Here is a 19,537-nt window from a genome sequence, read left to right as displayed (position 1 = left end):
TGCCCAATCTGGCCTTGAACTTGGGATCTTCCCACCCCAGTTGCCTGAGTAGCTGTGATTAGTCATTTGCCACTGTACCCTGATTCCATCAATGTCCTGGGCCAGATACCCTCTGTACTTAGTACAAAGCCCAAATGTCTGCCCCTGCTCCAAGGGCACAACCTGCTCTGGTCCTTCCCAGCTTCACCTTGTGTCACCTCCATGTCCCCTGCTATCTTCCAATGCCTCGTGTGTGCCAGCCTTATTTCCACCTCAAGGCCCTGGCACATATTGTTCCCTTCTCTATTCCCTCTTCTCTTTATTGGCTGGCTCCTTTTCACCCTTCAGGTCTCAGGTGAAATGTCACTCTACAAAAAGACCTCCCCTGACACTATGTTACCAGTAGTTCCCTTTACTGTAGGCACAGAGCCTATTTCTTCTCTTTCAGAGCATTAAGAACTCTAATTCTATGAGTGGTTTGTTCCCTGGTTTATTATCTGTCCTCTGTCAAGACTATCAACAAATTCCCTGCTCATGATTGTACATCAGGGCAGAGAAAAAATTTGCTGAATAAGTAATGAGCAAACCAACCAACCAGAGTCAGATACAGATTATCAGGACAGCGCTCATCACACACCTTCCTCTCAGCTTCTGAGAGGTGTTCTCGGAGAAGGTCAGATAATAATCCCCTTTCTCTGAATAAAGTCTTTTATTTATTTATTTATTTTAATTTATTTTAACTTTTTTAGTTGAACATCTTTGTTTTACTTACTTATTTATTTTATGTGGTGTGGAGAATTGAACCCAGTGCTTCACAGATGCAAGGCAAGCATGCTACCACTGAGCCACAACCTCAGCCCCCATAAAGTCTTTTAAATAAGGAGTGCTTCATCTATCCTGTTCTTCACAACTGTCCGGATTGTAAACTGCCCCCTTTCTTTTACCCTTCCCTCTTCCAAGGTGATTTTCGGAGTGTGATCCCCAAACCAGCAGCAACAACAAGTGGAAGCTTATTAGAAATACAAATTATTGAGCTGAACATGTAGCTCAGTGATAGAGTGCTTGCCCATCATGCAGAAGGCCCTGCATTCATTCCCCAGTACCAAAATAAGGGGGTGGGGGATTATTGGGCCTACCTACCTTAAACCCGAGGGACTGACAAGTCTGGCATGAGGCCCAGCAATCTGTGTTTTAACATGTCCTCTGAGAACCACTGCCTTACCAAATCCAGAATCCAAGAGTTGCCAAAATAAGTCAACCCTATGGTGCCCACATCTTTAATATATCCTAAACTCGACTAATGGCAAGCAGGGGAGGATCCCCATAACCTTTAGCCAGTTTGATTCTAAGAAGTCTCCTGTGTGACTTGACTACCTGCATCTGCACCTCACCTCTGGTTCATCTTCCAATACTGCCAGTAGGGACAGCTGCCAAAAATAAACACTTGCTTGTGTCAGTCACCCTTTGCACAAAGGCTTCTAATGGTTCTCTAGTGACTTCAAGGGCACATTTCTTTGTTTGTTATACAGGTCCCCTCAAAATGTACTGAAAATTCTTTCCAGTTTTCTTCATTTATCAAATAAAAATAACTTGCATTTATATACCATGTGCTAGGCTCTGGGCTAAGACTTGACTACACATCTCCATACATCTTTAAAAAATAAATAAATAAATAAACATGTACTTCTGAAAGGGGTTTGTAACAAAGCTTCTGAGTCTCAAAGGAAACATCCATGAACCACTGACATCCAAAAAGGACTCAGGAACAACTGCAACTCCTGAGCAACAGGCCCTTTGCCAACGCCCTTGTAAAATGAGAGAAAAGCACAAGCAGAGGGAACACTGGCATGAAACTGCAACTCCACCCTGCCTCCACCTCTAGTCCAGCCCCTAGTCCAATCCTCTATAAATGTTAACACCCCACACCAAGGGGTGGCTGTCTCTCCCTCTGGAGACAGCACACATTCTCCCTTGAACGTGTTATCTACTTTCCCAAATATTCCTTCTATGCCTTTGAATGGCACATGCTGAAATTCTTCTACAACACAAATGCCAAGAACCCCGCTGATCTGAGTCAAGTTCCCTCTTCTCTATGGGAACCCCTCAGACCCTTCCTTGGAGACATGACACTTCTAGAGCTGAGTGCAGTGGTACATGGTACATGCCTGTAATTCCAGATACTCAGGAAATACTTGTAAATAAATAAATGCCAATATATAACCAACTGAGAACAAAAAGAAAATTATGACAAAACCATCCTAAGTAAAAAAAGACAGCTGTAACTCATATAACAAGATGCTGGTTCCCTCATAAATAAAGACATTACAAAATCAATTGAAAAAATACCAATGTTCAAAGGAAACTGGTCAAAGGATATGAACAGCTTTTTCACAAAAAATAAAATATAAATATAAATAAATGGTCCTTCAATCTTATTGCAACCAGATAGATATAAATTAAAACTCCCACTGGGATAATATGAGCATTCATTCTTCTACTCTTTCAACCTTTCTGCAGGTTGAGCTGAAAGGTATGAGGGTATGAGGATGTATGAAATCTACACAGAGAAACTATTTTTCACCTGTCAAATTGTTAAGATCAAACTGCTATCACAGTGTGGGTAAGGGTGTAGATAAAGAGGCACTGTCATATGCTACTTAGGAACATACATGAATAAAACTGCTGTGGAGGTTTATTTGGTAAGAGCTACCAAAATTACAAAAGCACCTTTTCACCAACCCAGCTCTCCTGCCTCTGATAACTGATGGGCAGAAGCACTTGGCTATGGATGGACTGATGCCACAGGAAGTCACTCATGCCAACACAAGTTACAACTGGCTATAGTTCCATCAGAGAGCTCTAGCTAAATAAATTTAGGTACATCCTGACAATGGAATATTATTCAGTTGTAAAAGAAAATGAAGAAGTTCTTGTGCATTTTTGTTTTGGCTTTTTGGTGCTGAGGATGGAACCCAGGACCTTGTGCATCTAGGCAAGTGCTCTATCACGAGCTCTCTGCCCAGCCCAGCTCAGCTCTCAGGTACTGACAATGGACAATCACAAAGAAATATTCAGAAGGCTGGGATTGTGACTCAGTGTTAGAGTGCTTGCCTAGCTCTTCAGGAGGCACTGGGTTGGATCCCAGCACCACATAAATGTAAAATAAAGATATTATGTCCACCTAAAACCAAAAAATAAATATTAAAAAAAGAAGAAATATTCAGGGGGAAAAGGGGGGGCATATAGTGTGCTACTTTCAAGTTAAAAAAAAAGAAAGAAAAGAAAAGCATTCTCTGAGTATCTGTATATGCACAAAACATCCCTGAATGGACACCTGAGAATAGATAACAGCCACCTCTGGGGAAAGATCTGGTAGCCAGCAACAAAATGGAAGGTAAACTTTCCCTTGTATACTCTATTGCCCCCTTTCAATTTTGTGTCATGTGAATGAATTCCTGTATTAAAAAGTTAATTTTTTTTTTTTTAAAGATGAGCAAGCAGAAGGAACTTGGAAAAAAAAAATGAGGAAAACTTTGCTGTAAAAAGCAGCAGCCGTCTTGGAGCTTCTGCAGCTGTATTTCATCACACACTGTTCTTGTGGACTCTCTGGCCTCCCCTTACTGATTGTAGTCCCCCTCAGGAAAAGGTCACAGCTGAATCACCTTGTGTTCCCTAGAGCACGCAGGGCCTGCCTGAAGCAGGGTGGAAAGTCACTGCGGGTCCATTCACTATGCCAAACTAGTCCACTGGTGCAAACAATTCCTCTCTTCAGGGGAGCTTTTCTGAAAGTTGTTTTGCAAAGTGGACCAATGCTCAGGGCAGGAAACTTTGCTTCTCTAAGAATCAAAATTAGCCACATAAGCTGGAAGAATTTTCAGAAGATTTTTTCAGAAGATTAATTTAACACTACCAAAAAAAGAAAGGAATTTCAGTTAATGAATGAAAGCTGATTTCAAACAGTTCAAAGCACAAACCCATACAAGAGAATGACTATTGCCACATTTTAGAATAATGGTTGGGATGGTACAGAAACATCCAGATTGAATGAAGTCTTAATTACATTTACTGGTTGTCATGGCTGCCATAATAAATAACCATGCACATAATGCCAACTCCCTTCACAAATGAACAACAAATATATTAAAGATTTTTTTCCTCAATGCCAGTGACCTACAGTTTTACTCCATCTTGACCTAGTCAGGAAAGACTTAAAGAGATAACCGAATGCTGATAGGAATGTGAGCAAAGAATCCATTTTAAAGCTAGAAATAATCCAGCAGCCCATGGGGAGTGGCCCTTGTGAGTCTCATTACACGGGATAAGACCTATGGCCCAGGGAGACGGTGCCTTCAGCCTTGGCCCCAACAGGTGTGAGCAGGAGCAAGGCCAGGACCAACCTCCTGCTGCCAGCCACACATGTTGAAGGCTCCTTTCCTGACTTCCTATCAGGAGTGTGCTCTGCTGGAAGGCACCAAGGCTCTTGACAATTTTCACAACCTTATCCCAAAAATGGAAGGTGTGATGAATTGGTTTTGTTGTTACTTCAAGAGCTCTTAATAGAAATGCTGCATGGAAGATGGTTCCAGAGTGCAGAGAGCTGTCTATGAGGGAAGCGTGGCACAGAAGAGAGCCAGGAAATGACATTCATCCAGGCTCTTTTATTTGGGGACAGAGTCTGGAAACCCTCAGAGCTCTCCCCAGCATGCCAACTGCAGACTTCACTGATCCCTTCCAACAACTCTCCTGCAGCCACTCCACAGCCACCTGCCATCAAGGGTCTCCTGTGCCCATATCTCCCACACTGTTCATCACTGGGCCTAGACCAGGCCCCAAGACTCATTCCACACTCTTGAAGGCAAAGGGCTCAAACACCTTCTAAGCATTGTGGTCCCTGTCAAGTCACACAGTGTGAAGCCTCACAGATAAACTGAAATCACATTTACATGATACTCATTGCCAAATATTTGGTCATTCTAAAAAATGAAGTTTATATTTCTGCCTCAAATTGCAAGGCCTGCTAAAGTTTCAAAAGCTTTCTTTTTTCTTTTCTTTTCTTTTTTTTTTTTTTTTAATGATTGGGGATTGAACTCCGTCCAGGGCACTTGATCACTGAGCCACATCCCAGCCCTATTTTGTATTTTTTAGAGACCGGGTCTCACTGAGTTGCTTAGTGCCTCACTTTTGCTGAGGTGGCTTTGAGCTAGAGATTCTACTTTCTCAGGATCCCAAGCCGCTGGAATTATAGGCATGCAAATGCTTTTTTTTTTCCCTTATCCATAGTCTGATATTAAGTAACATTTTCCACCTATGGAAACTTATGAATTATGATATGCTCTGGGACTACAAAATTCTCCCAAATGTTCAATCACTTCCCAGACTATAAAGTGCCATCTTTCAGACAGGTAGTAGGCAAAAGGGACTAGGAAGTTACAGAATTTCAGAGATGAGAGAGATGAGATCACATCGCACAAAATCCTGTTTTATAGATAAAGAAACTGAAGCTTAGGGAGATTATGCCATACAACCCAGGTCACAGTGTGTGAGAATGGTTGGCACTAGTTCCAACTCCTAGCCAAGGAACACTCCTCATGGTGAACAGCAGTGGAGTGCACCTGTAAGCCCAGTAGCTCAGGAGGCCCAGGAGAGGATCTCAAGTTTGAGTTCGGCCCCAGAAACTTAGTGAGACTGTGTCTTAAAATTTTAAAAATTCATAAAGGGCTGTGGTAAAACTCTCCTAGATTTACTCTCCAGTACCAAAAAAGAAAAGAAAGTTGTTTGCACAATACCTCTCCAAATAATACTGCATTTTAACCAATATGAGCAGTCTACCATTCATATTTAAAGGTTTATCTTACTATAATCAGTGACAAAGTGATGTACCTTTGTGCAGTAAATACACAAACATATACATATAAAAACAGAAAATTACAATTTTAACCATTTTTAAGTGTACAGTTCAGCAGCATTAGGTACAACCCCACTGTTGTGCACCCATCACTACCATACATCTTTTCAATTTTCCCAAATTGTATCTTTTGCCTTAACTGAAAGTTTAACTTTGTGTCTTAACAAGAAATTTACTATGTAACTTGTCAAAGTTTTTCCTGTTAAACAGTATCTGGCAACCTCTGCCCCCAGGCTACTGAGAACACAAGGAAGCCTCCTTCCTTTCAATCTAAAAGCTGCAAAAACACTTAGTGGACTGAGTTGAGACTCTCAGGATCAAACACCAGCACAGGCAGCCACTGAAAGGGCCGAGAGTATCCCAAAACCGTGCACCATGCTACGTCCTGGCCTTCAATTTCATCATGTCCCCATGTATGCTCTTTTCTTCTTAGTCTCTTTTGCTGCCTCCTTAGAGACTGTTCCTGGCTGGCTTCTTCATCTGCCCCTTCTCCCCAGAATTTCAAACCCAGTCTGCTGGCTCAAGTCTCCAACCAATCTGCTGGCTCAAGTCTCCTGTGTTTGCTGATGACTCTCAGACATGCATCTCAAGCTTCTCCCCAAGCACCTCCCTCAAACTCCCATTTCGACTTGACATCTCCACTCAAATGTCTAATAAACATCTCAACTGTAAAGTGAGATCAAAACAGAATTCTTGATTTCCCCAAAAAAATCCTGTTGGTTTTTGTTTTGTTTTGTTTTTTGGTATGGGGACTGAACCCAGAGAAGTTTAAACCCAGAGCCACATCACTAGCCCATTTTTATATATAATTTTGAGACAGGGTCTAAGTTGCTAAGGCTGGTTTTGAACTCCCAATACTTTGGCCTCAGCCTCCCAAGCCACTGGTATCACAGGCATGCCTGGCCAAAATCCTATTCTTTTCTCAATCATCTCAGTTAATTACACTGCTAGCCACCCTATTTATTCCTAGGCCAAAGTTTAAGAAGCAACCCAGAAAGGAGCCCACATCTGAATCTGCTGCTTATAACAAATACACCTCCCAGCTAGATCCCAATCAGATCACATATCATCCATGCCCATGGGGGACAGGAGTACCAGCCTCCACTCTCCTGCCTCATACTATCCTCCATACATCTTCTAAAGCACAAATCACTGATGTCACTACTCTGCTTAAAACACTCTCATGTTGACCATTACACTTAAAGTAAAATCCAAAATTACTACAAGGCTACAATCCCTACAAAATCTGGGCCCTATCTACTCCTCAGACCTTCCCTCCTCCAACCTCCTCCAGACTCTGACAATGGGAAGGACTGTCAAGCTTGAATCCTACTTCTGGGTTTCTGTACTGCCTACTCTTCTGGGAAAGTTGCCCCCCAGATCTTTACATAATGCTACCATCTCACCTCTCGTCTCAGAAAGACCTGTCCCAACTCAAACTAAAACACCTCCCTCCACCCTGCCAGTCTAACTCTACCCTACTTAAAACCACAGCAAACACCCACAGTGTGCAGCCCCTGAGCTAAGCTCTTTTGCCAACTTTCTGCTTTCCACAGCAACACTTTCCACTGAAATTTTCTTTATTTATTCTGTGTATCACCCCATTCCCCTATGACATAAGCTTATTGAAAGTAGAGACTCGGACAGCCCTGTTCAGTGCTGAATTTCCAGGATTTTCAATAGCATCTAGCACATAACAGGAACTGAGTTTTATAAAAAGTAGATAGTAAAAATTCATCTCAGATGACAAAGTGAGACTTTTCCCAGAATGCAAAGAGAGTTCAACAAACAAGTATCAATTAATGTAATATATGACATTAACAAAATGAGAGAAGAAAACACAATGATCATTTCAATTGGTGCAAAAAAAGCATCTGAGGGCTTGGGATATGACTCAGTAGTACAGAGCTTGCCTGGCATGCCTGAGGCCCTGGGTTCAATCCCCAACACTAGGGGGGGAAAAAAAAAAACAATAAATTACCTTAGCTGGGCATAGTGGCCAGTGATTCAAGAGGCTGGCTTTGTACTCTGGATCCTCCGGCCTCAGCCTCCTAAGCCACTAGGATTACAGGCATGCATCAACATGCCCAGCCCTCAACACCCCCTTCTTTTTATTAATATATTTTTTAGTTGTTGATGCACCTTTATTTTATTCATTTATTTATATACAGTGCTGAGGGTTGAACCCAGTGCCTCACACATGCTAGGCAAAGAGCTCTATCACTGAGCCACAACGCCAGCCCTCAACACCCTTTCTTGATAAAAACACTAAATAGGAATAGAAGAAAAATCTCCACATGATAAAGGCCATATATGAAAGATTTACAGCTAACATCACATTCAATGGTAGAAGATCAAAAACAAAATAAGGATGACCATTTTTACCACTTTTATTTAATACTGTATTGAAAATTCTAGCCAGCTGTGCATAGAGGCATAACCTGTAATGCTGTCAACTTGAGATGAAGGCAGGAAAACTGCCAGCCTGGGGAACTTAGTGAGACTCTGACTCAAAATAAAATATAAAAAGGGTTAGGATGCTGGGGCGGTGGCACATACCTATAAACCCAGAAGCTCGAGAAGCTGAGGAAGGAGGATTTTGGGTTCAAAGGCAGCCTCAGAAACGTATCAAGGCCCTAAGTAACACAGTAAGACCCTGTCTCAAAATAAAATATAAAAAAGGGCTGAGGATGTCACTCAGTGGTTAAGCATCCCTGGGTTCATTCCCCAGTACTGGAGGAAAAAAATTTTTCTAGTCAAAGCACTGAGTCAAGTACCTTCTCCCATTCTAATCTCCCCCTTTTCGTAGACATCAAAATTGGAAAGGAAGTAAAATTATTTGTTTCAGATGACATACTCCTATATTACAAAAATTACACACAGCTACAAAATTAATGCATCAGTTGCAGAAACAAAATGAATATACAAAAGACAGATGCATTTCTATACATTAGCAATGAATACCTAAAAAGAAAATTAAGAAAACATTACATTCACAATAGTATCAAAGAGAAAAAATAGAGGCTGGGATGTGGCTCAAGTGGTAGCGCGCTTGCCTAGCATGCATGAGGCATTGGGTTCAATTCTCAGCACCACGTAAAAATAAAATATTGTGTGTACCTAAAATAAATAAATAAATAAAAATATTTTAAAAAAAGAAAAAATAGAAACGAATTTAACAGGGGAGGGGCAAAGATAAAGTGAAAGTACAAAACATTGCTGAAAGAAACTAGAGACATTAATGGAAAGAATGCCTATATTCATGAATTCGAAGAATATACTTAAAGCAGCACACCACCCAGCACAACTTACAGGTTTAATGTAACTGCTTTGAACATACCAACAGAATTTTTTGCAGAAACAGAGAAGCCCATTCTAAAACTCACATGGAATCTCAAGGGACCCTGAAGACTCAAAACAATGTTGAAAATGAGGAACTAAATTGAAGGACTTATACTTCCTGATTTCAAAACCTACTACTAAGCAACAGTAATCAAAACAGTGAAACTGGCCTAAGGACAGGCATATAGACCAGTGAAACAGAACAGACAACTCAGAAATAAACCCTCACAATTATTATTAATTGATTTTCAACAAAGGGAGCAAGGCCATTTGATGGGGAGAAAAGACAGTCTTTTCAACAAACTGTAATGGAATTAGCTGGACAGTCACATGCAAAAGATTAAGATTGGACCCTTACTCTTTATACCCTGTTATATCATACACAAAAATTAACCCAAGCCTGGCACAGTGGCACACACCTGTAATCCCAGTGGCTTGGGAGGCTGAGGCAGGAGGATGGTGTGTTCAAAGCCAGCCTCAGCAATGACAAGGCACTAGGCAACTCAATGAGACCTTGTCTCTAAATAAAATACAAAATGAGGCTGGGGATGTGGCTCAGTGGGTAAAGCATCCCTGGGTTCAATCCCAGATACCAAAAAAAAAAAAAAAAAAAAAAAAGGTATAAACCAGAAGAACTGATAATACAGAAAGTACAAACTAGAGTACCTTGGATATAAATCTAACTCCAAACTCCCTTGTGGTTAAGGCAAAGAGGGAACACTAACATGGTTCACAGTGACAAAAATCAAACCAGTGGCTCAGAAGAGGAACAACCACTCCAGGCATTTGACTTGAAGAAAATTTCCCATGGGCCCTGAAGGCTTCCTTGGAAGTGTCTGAAGAAGAACATAATGCAAGTTGATGGGGTCATACAAAGCAAGCTGAATAAGAACAACTGGAAGAAGGTCCAGAATTACCATGCTTCCACATGATCAAGCCTCACCCCAAAACAAAACATTATAGATAGATCTAAAATAGGTAGACGAAGCACTTCTAGCACAGTTCCATTGTTTTTTTTTTTCCTTTTTGTACTGGGGATGAACCCAGAGGGTGCTGAGCCACAGCTCTGGCTCTTTTTGTTTTATTTTGAGACAAGTTTTCACTAAGTTGCTTAGGACCTCACTAAATCACTAAATTGCTGAGGCTGGCCTTAAACTTGTAATCCTCCTGCCTCAGCTAATTCCATTACAGCGGTAGAGCGCTCGCCTAGCACAGACAAGACCCGGGTTCGATTCTCAGCACCACATAAAAATAAAGGCATTGTGTTGTGTCCATCTACACCTAAAAAATAAATATTAAAAAAAAGCACTGCCATTTTTACATGAAAATGTTCACAATGATATGAAAATGGTAAAAACAGTATAATCCAGTCATAGAGAAAGACTAAGAAAGCAGCCTGAGAAGTCTAAGCAGCGGGTGCTAGTGGTAATCAAGGGAGTTAGACTATCTAAACTCTGTGTGTGTGTGTGTGTGTGTGTGTGTGTGTGTGTGTTTCTTCAACCTGGATGACTTGTACTTAAAAAACACACAAACTGGGCTGGGTATGTAGTTCAGTGGTAGAGCATGGGCTTAGCATGAATGAGGCCCTACCTTCTATTTCCAGCACTGAAAATATAAATAAGGCCTAGGATATGATTCAGTGGTAGAGTTCTTGGCTAGCATATGGGACAGCCAAATAAATAAATAGTCAGGCATGATAGCATATGCCTGTAATCCCAGCAACACGGGAGGCTGGGGCAGGATTGTACATTATAGGCCAGCCTGGGTAATTTTATTTTTATTTGTTTGTTTATTTATTTATTTTGTGTGGTGCTGGGGATTGAACCCAGGGCCTTGTGCTTGTGAGGCAAGTCCTCTATCAACTGAGCCATATCCCCAGCCCTCAGCCTGGATAATTTAATGAGACCCTGTCTTAAAATAAAATTTTAAAGAAGACCTGGGGGCACAGCTCAGTAGTAAAGTGATTGCCTAGAATTGGAGAGGCTCTGGGTTTGATCTCCAATACCACAAAAAAAAATAGATAAATAAATACTTGAACCTCTTGAGAAATTTAGAAATATGAGATTAAGGGGAGAAATGGAAATACTTCTATAATTGAGAATGTAATCTTTTTTGGAGGGGTACTGGCGATATACCAGGGGCACTTTACCATTGGAGCCATGCCCCCAGTTCTTTTTATTTTTTATATTTATTTTTTAGTTGAAGTTGGAAACAATACCTTTGTTTTATTTATTTTTATGTGTGCTGAGGATCGAACCCAGGGCATCACACACACTAGGCAAGCTCTCTACAGCCGAGCCACAACCCAGCTCCTCCAGAGCCCTTTTTAAAAATTTTATTTTGAGACAGGGTCTCACTAAGTTGCCGAGGGTTTCATGTATTGGCTGAGGCTGGCCTTGAATTTGCAATCCTCCTGTTTCAGCCTTCCAAATCACTGGGATTACAAGCATGTGCCACAGCACCCACAAGAATACAATATTAATTATGACATCATCTAAAAGTAATAAGAAAATGGGCTAAAAACAAAAGTCAATAATGTATTGGCAAGCCAACACTATGAAACTGACTGATGCAGATGGGCTTCAGCAGGAAGCACAGGTGAGCCCCAGTGTTGTGCTGGAGTTAATTTAGGTGCCTTTCTATGAAACTCTCAAAGCTGTACCCAGGTCAGCAGCAGCAGCTTTGAGAGTTTAATTTGTTTAGAATTCAAATTTCCAGACATACCTCTGACCCAGAGAATGGGCAACTCTAAGGGTGGGGTTAAAACAAACCATGCAGGTGACTTTGATTCATGCTGAAGTTTGAAAACCAATGGTAGGAAGTAATAATGTCTCCAAAGGTAAAAACACTTTCTCTAGTTAGGAAAATATTTCTTTCTCAAAACTGTTATAATTATTCAATCTCCAAAACACAAATTATTCCATTCAACTGTGAAAAGATAAACTGGAAGAAGATAAAGATTTCTTAAAATTAGGTAGAATTCAAAGCTGTTCATTTTGAGATAATGTATCAATCATTGCAGTGACACTGAAGAAAAATGAAGTCTGATTGTAAAAAATGATAAAGAATCGATGTATTTGGAATTTCAATATTTAGATTTGAAAATACTCTAGATGGAGAAGGGATCAAATAGAATTATTATAACTCCAATATTTATGTGAACTGATTTAGTCGCTTTGGCCTCCAACTTAAATTAACATTTAAAATAGGAATTTAGGGCTCGGGATGTGGCTCAAGTAGTAGCATGCTTGCCTGGCATGCGTGAGGCACTGGGTTCGATCCTCAGCACATTAAAAATAAAGAAAGAAAGAAAATAAAATAAAATAGGAGTTCAACAAAGGGGAATAAAGGGAAGGGAAGAAGAATGGGAATAGGAAAGACAGTAGAATAAATCAGACATAACTTCCCTATGTTTATATGTGAATACATCACCAGTGAAACTCCACATCACGTATAACCAAAAGAATGGAAAGTTATACTCCTTATACATCTATCAAAATGCATGTTGCTATCATGTATAACTAAAAAGAACAAATTAAAAAAAATAAGAGTTCAACAAAATGTTAACTTCTAGTCTTGTCTACAGGGCCATATCAATTACCACAGTTTCAAATTTAAGACTGGTGCTAAATTTGAGACAGACTATTGAAATATCAGATCTTCTTCACATTTGTGATTGCAATTTTTAAAAAATAAGCTGTAATTGGTTATTTATATGAACACTCATCCTCTCTGATTATGTGGAATTACACTGAACTTCACTAGACTCCTGCTTAAGAATAACCAGTGAACACAATGCCTTGCATATTCTATACTTTCAGAAAATGCTAAGAATCAGTCAGGGTGGGCTTGCCTACCCATAATCTCAGCTACTTAGGAAGCTAAGGCAGGAGATCACAAGTTCAAGGTCAGCCTGGGCAATTTAGCAAGACCTTGTCTCAAAATAAAATTTTAAAACGGCTGGGGATGTACCTCAGCGGTAGAGCACTTGTCTAGAATACACGAGGCCCTGGGTTTTTTTCTTTTCAAAAAAGAAAAAAAAAAAAGGTAAATATCAAAGAAACCAGTAGTTCCCAAAAACAAAATTTCAAGTTGTGCAGGGCGAGGGTATATACCTGTCGTCCCAGATACTCAGGAGGCTGAGGAAAGAGAAGTCTTCATCCCAGGAGTTCAAAGCAGCCTGGGCAACATGGTGAGACTCACCCCTCCCTGCCCCCCCACCAAAAATTAAGTACATGCCCTCAATATATATGTTTACATATAAATTATATACATGACTTACTGTGACAATATACTGTACATTATAAAATGCATAAAAAATTAAGTCTCAAACACAAAGATCAGTTTAAATATTTTTCCCCCCTGAAACCCAGGTAACCCTGATGCTTGTATACACACCCTCTTTGGATTCCACTGCAAAGCTTATGTAAGACCCAGCAACCCTACAAGCATTCCCACTCAATGCCCCTAACAGCCCAAGTGGAAGCTGTCAAATCATGGGTTAAATTGCTGTCTTCATCTGAGTTCTACCATGTCTAATTCAAGTGTGTGACACTGTCTTCCTCCCTCCACCCCAATACCTTCTTCCACTGCCTTTCATCTGCCAATGCAGCAAACAGAAGACTAAAGTCAGCAGGTCCAATAGCATGAAAACATGGAAGCTCTGTTGTCAGACAGACCTAGGTCTGTACCCAGGACCAGGCCCTAACTAGCCAGTGAGCTAGGGCCAGTCAGATAACTTCTCTAAAACTCATCCATAACAGAAAGGATAATAGTATCATCTCATTTGTTGATTATAAAAATTAAGTAAGATAAGCTAACATTAAAGCACATAGAACAGTGCCCAGAAAGCATAAGCACTCAACCCAGAAGTGTTAATTCAGGGGACAGAAGGCACATGAATCTTGTTTTCTTTTTTTTTTTTTTTTTTTGGGGGGGGGGTTACTGGGGATTGAACACAGCTTGCTTTACCACTGAGCTACAACTCAAGCCCTTTATTTAATTATTTATTTATTTTTAAGACAGGGGCTTGTTAAGTGACCCAATCTGTCTTTGTACTTAGCATCCCCCGAGTAGTACACCTTGTTTCTTTAGCCAATGCAGGAATATAGCAAGTTACAAGGGCAGCAGCTCAAGTGGTAGAGTCCAGCACACCTGGTTTGAAGGCCTGATCCATCCTTTACAGCTGGGAATACACTCCCAATGGGAGTAATGACAAACTGTATAGAGAGTACCTGCTCAAGCCAGTAAAACTGACTAGTGGCCAGCAAACGCCACCCATGGTGAGAGTTAATAAACAACACCTGAACCTAAGTGCCTTTCCAGGGTTCCTGGGACACATTCATATGATGGCTAGGTACTGGAATCCCTAAAGTCTATCACCAATTCTAATAAATACATGTGTACCCGAAGTCCAACAGACATAGTTCCTCCCTAACAGGACAGTTAACTTATTCACATGCCCATCAGGCAAATCACAACCTTGATGCCTTTGTTATCTTGTCATAAACTAGGAGAAAACTTTTACTCATCTCATGACCATAAACTAATTTGGAAGGGTCCTAAACTGGTGATTATCAAGTACAGGGAAGCCTCCAGAGAGGGGCTGTTTTAGCCAGAGTAGCAAAACAAGGTAGAGAGCATTCCAAACCCCAGATTAGTCCATAATAAATGAAAACTAATTCTTACCACTTCAACTTGTGAGCAAAATAACGAATATGGAGATAATATCTATACTTGTATTATGTTTTTTATATCATGTGGCCAGTGGGAATGCTGAAAATATGTAAAACATTTAAATCTAAACTATATTAACACATGGTTAAAAAGACAACCAAATTCAAGGCCAGCTTCAGCAACTTAGCGAGACCCCGTCTCAAAATAATTAAGCATCACTTAGGAACACCTACAATGCATTCAGCACCAAGTAAATACACCTGATCTCCACTCCTTACTAAAACCTTCAACCTTTAGCACAACACAGAGATAGCAGCACACCAATAAGAGCACTGCATAACCAAACTCCACAAAACCTTTGGTCAAATGAAAGAAACATACACAAGGATAACATCGCTAAAGAAACCTATGTTCACTTCACAAGAATTATTACCAAATCCCCAGGAAGAGTTTAGTGGCCCAGCTCTACCTGCCACCGCAGAAAGGGGTGTAGTAAGCGTCGGCACTAGGGGAGCCTGCCGGCACCAGGGATTCAATGTCCCTCCATCGCTTCCAGTTGCACAGGGCGCTGCGATGCACGCAGTCCACACCTAGGGCTCCCTGCAGCTGGCGCTGGCGTGACATTACAACCCTGTATATACTGGGGTGATACACCCACCTGGAAGTCAACAGAATCAACATCAGTAAGCAAAGTTGAGGGTGCAAGCTACACAGAGAACTAGAAATCGAACGAACCAGCAAACAGTAGTGCTGCCTCTCAGACCTTCTGAGAGAAAAACGGGCAACACGCTTCCCTGTGCTCCGGAAACCCCGGCAGCCCTACAGCAGGCTCGGAGCAGATGATGCTGGGGCGGAGGTGCGGAGCCCAGCCAGACCTCGTAGGGCGGGACCAGGGGCTTCGGGGCTTCGGGGCCCTGGAGAACTGCCGGGCAGGGTCGGAAGGCGGCGCGGCGGGGGCGCGGAGCTCAACAGGGCGGTGTGAGGACGGGTGACCGAGACCGGCAGCCCCCGCGGGCTACGGTCCGAGGCCCGCGCAGCTGCTGGACACTCCCCGGAGGCAGACGGAGGCCGGGCCCAAAGCCGGCAGGCGCCGCAGAGGCGCGCGGAGATACCTGTGGTCGAGGCAGCTCCAGACGACAGCGGCACGGCGTGCGCGCTCCCGGTCCGCGGTCCGGTGCGTGGCGCCCGCGCAACTCCCGCCCCTTCACCTCTCACCTCCCACCTTTCCCCTCCCGCCCACCACCCTCCACACGTGCGCCCAGCGTCCTGCGCGTGCGCGGTGGCTTCGTCCGGTTCCTGCGCGGCCTCTGGCGGCCACCTGCCGCACAGCCCCAGGAAGCGCGAGTGCGCGGAAGCTGTGCCGCGCGGCGGAGCGCTCGGGAGCCTTGACGGAGCAAAAGAACATGCCCAAGATGCTCGTGTTCTCTAGTGTACGACAGCAGAGCATTGAAGGCAGGGCGGGGGTGGTTCGGCGGTGGAGCGCTGGCCTTTCACGTTCCAGGCCCTGGGTTTCCTTCTCAGCACTGAAGCGGGTAGGGCAGGAGCAGCTGAGATACATTAGATGCAGGTGGTTGAACAGATGATCTACATAAACGAATTCTCTAGTCTCTCTCTCTCTCTTTTTTAATATATATATTTATTTTAGTTGGTGCTGAGACTCGAACCCAGGGCTTCACACATCCTAGACAAGTGCTCTACCACTGAGCCCCAACCCCAGCCCTCCCTAGTCTTTTTAAAAGAATGTTTTAAGATGGGAGCAGTGACACACGCCTGTAATCCTAGTGGCTCTGGAGGCTGAGGCAGGAGGATCGCAAATTCAAGGCCAGCTTCAGCAACTTAGAGACACAGTCTCAAAATAAATAAAGGGTTGGGGACGTAGCTCAGTAGGGAATCAATCCCCTGTACCAAGAAATAATGTTTTATTACTATTTACTTAAGTTCAAAGATATTATTGGATGACTGTTCAGAATAAGCTGTAGAGTATGATCCCATTTTTGTTAAACACAATGCAAGAAGAGCCTAAGGTGGTAGTGACTGTTGTCAGTGGTTATCTGTGTGAGGGAATGTCACCGGATGGGGTCTGAGACGGTCATCTGAAGGGACTTCAACTCGATCCTGGCAGGTTCTTGACTGAATACCACAGAAAGGAGTTTCAGGATATTAATGGAGGCACAAGTAGAGATTTATTCAGGAAAGTAAACAATAGGGCATAATAAGGAAGTGCAGGCGTTGGAGAATAAGAGACAAGTTTTGTTGTCCTATGTTATTATTTTGTTTTGCAATTCTGGAGATTGAACTAGTATGCACTCTTATCACTGAGCTACTCGAACCACAACCACCATTTTTTTTTTTTTAATTTCCAGAGAGGGTCTGAGACTGGCCTCACTCTTAAGATCCTCCTGCCTAAGCTTCCCAAGTCCCTGGGATTACAGGTGTGGGTCCGCTGCCCAGCTGGGCTGTGCTTTAAAAGAAAATTATGTAAATACTGAATATGAGAAACATGGAAGTGATGTCACCCTATTATGCTCATTTTCTTTGATGGTGGAGCACAAAGGGCAATGGTGGTCTGGTTCTTTTCAACATCTTCCAGTTGATGTTATCTAGTTGACAGCACTTGAACTGTACCCATATCATGTGTCTCTAACAATATTTCTCCCTCGGCTTCTTTTAATTAATGTAAAAATACATTCTGTAAGCAAACAAGGTATATAGGTACTAATTATCTGGAGTTACAGCACTCTTAAGATTTATTGGACCTTTGAAGAATTTAGGCCTGGAGGAAAACAGGCCTGGGGGGTGAAGGTAAGGGCATTTATGGAGTTTTTAGATTTAAAGTTGCAGTTCCTCTTTCCTGGTTGTGTCCTTTCTATCCTATATCTTCTATCCTACCTCAAGAAGAATATGAGTGTGAGAGTTTTTCCAATGGCCTCTTGGCAGGTAACCCTCCTGTGCATAAAACAGGTGACATGTAATGGCAATAGCAACATTGAGTGATCACACTGACCACTGACAGTCCTCACATTCTACCTTCCTGAGCACAGGAGGCTGGCCTCCTTACTGCCTCACAGAAGGGGAGGGCAAAGCTACACTAAGATAGAAGCACTGCCCAGAGAAGGCAACCTGGTCCTTTTGCATCAGTGCAGAGACACCTTGACCACTCAGAGAGTCAGAGGTCAGCCTCGTTCCATCTCTACCCCTCCCATATCCACCCCTCCACCCTGGGCTCCCAGGATGAAACCGAATCCGATCCTGCCCTCGCCAGGTCTGTGGTGGCAGACAATCACAATGCAGTGCAGGAATTGGAAGTAGTCCTTCTCCTGGCCCCTGTGGCCTTCCTACACATTCTATAAAAAGTCATTCCCAGGGCCAGATGCAGTGACACACACCTGTAATCCAAACACTTGGAAGGCTGAGGCAGGAGAATTGCAAGTTTGAGACCAGTCTCAGAAATTTAGAGAGAATCTGTCTCAAAAAAATAAAAAGGAAAGGTCATACCTGACTGCCAAACAAATGGACTACCTCTCCAATCCTCTGTCTGGCCTCCCTCCTGCTCCCAACTACTGTGGCAGTGACATCGAAAATACCCATTTGGGGGCTGGGGTTGTAGCTCAGTGGGTTGAGCACTTGCCTAGCATGTGTGAAACACTGGGTTCAATCCTAAGCACCAAAATAAATAAAGATATTGTTTCCATCTCCAATTAAAAAAATATTTTTAAAAAATACCCAGTTGCTGTGGCCCAAATGTGCTGTGCTGTGTGTTCAGGATTGAATTTTGAACTAAAATGGGAATTTTTCTTCCATAAAAAAAGAATATGTTGCCGGGTGTGGTGGTGCATGCCTTAATCCCAGCAGCAGGGGAGGCTGAGGCAGGAGGATCTCAAGTTCAAAGCCAGCCTCAGCAAAAGCAAGGAGCTAAGCAACTCAGTGAGACCCTGTCTCTAAATAAAAAATACAAATAGGGGTTGGGATGTGTTTGTGGCTCAGTGGTCAAGTGCCCCTGAGTTTAATTTCTGACACACACACACACACAAAAAGAATATATTTAAAGCAAGGATAGTGGCACATATCTGTAATCCCAGGGACTCAGGAGGCTGAAGTAGGCCAACCTCAACAAATTGATGAGGTCGTACACAAACCTATCTCAAAAAATAAAAAGGTCTGGTGATGTAGTTGAGTAGTTAAGCACACCTGTATTAAATCCCTAGTATCAAACACACACACATATATGCTTGCCAGCAAGCAATGTGGTAAGCCCTTCTTTTACCTCTTGTTCACCCCTACATCAATCACTCTCTCCAAGAATGATCCCTTAAATACTCTCATCATCAGTCAACAGTGGTACACTCCCATAATCCCAGCTACTCTGCACTCTGAGGCAGGAGGATAGAAAGTTTGATCTGTCCCCTCAGAAATGATTTCATTTCCCTATCACCAGTTGTTTTTTCTCTCTCTCTCCACTGCCTCTTTTCTCTTGGCAAATATAGTGTGTGTGTGTGTGTGTGTGTGTGTGTGTGTGTGTGAGAGAGAGAGAGAGAGAGAGAGAGAGAGAGAGAGAGAGAATGCTGGGGCCAAACACAGGGCTTCAAAGATGCTAAGCAAGTGCTCTGCCACTGAGCTACACCCCGAGCCCTGCCC

At 42.5% G+C, this 19,537-nt stretch overlaps 1 protein-coding gene across 5 annotated transcripts in view; it reads right to left on the bottom strand.

Moving 5' to 3' along the window:
- Positions 1-16,143, bottom strand: part of Scap (SREBF chaperone) — a 55,417-nt gene extending 39,274 nt beyond the window's left edge. For 2 of the 5 annotated variants that reach the window (XM_078029211.1, XM_005332935.5), the window contains exon 1: positions 15,638-16,080. The gene's annotated coding sequence lies outside the window, so the exon portion shown is untranslated. Of the gene's footprint in view, positions 1-15,637 lie in introns of all 5 variants that reach the window. The other 3 variants (XM_013361861.4, XM_078029229.1, XM_021731455.3) reach the window with 3 other exon arrangements.
- Between the last annotated feature and the right edge of the window lie 3,394 nt (positions 16,144-19,537).

Source organism: Ictidomys tridecemlineatus, chromosome 2, assembly GCF_052094955.1.
Source record: "Ictidomys tridecemlineatus isolate mIctTri1 chromosome 2, mIctTri1.hap1, whole genome shotgun sequence".
Classification (NCBI taxonomy): Eukaryota; Metazoa; Chordata; class Mammalia; order Rodentia; family Sciuridae; genus Ictidomys; species Ictidomys tridecemlineatus.
Note: the sequence above shows the minus strand (reverse complement) of the source record. Positions and strands in the feature narration are given on the sequence as shown.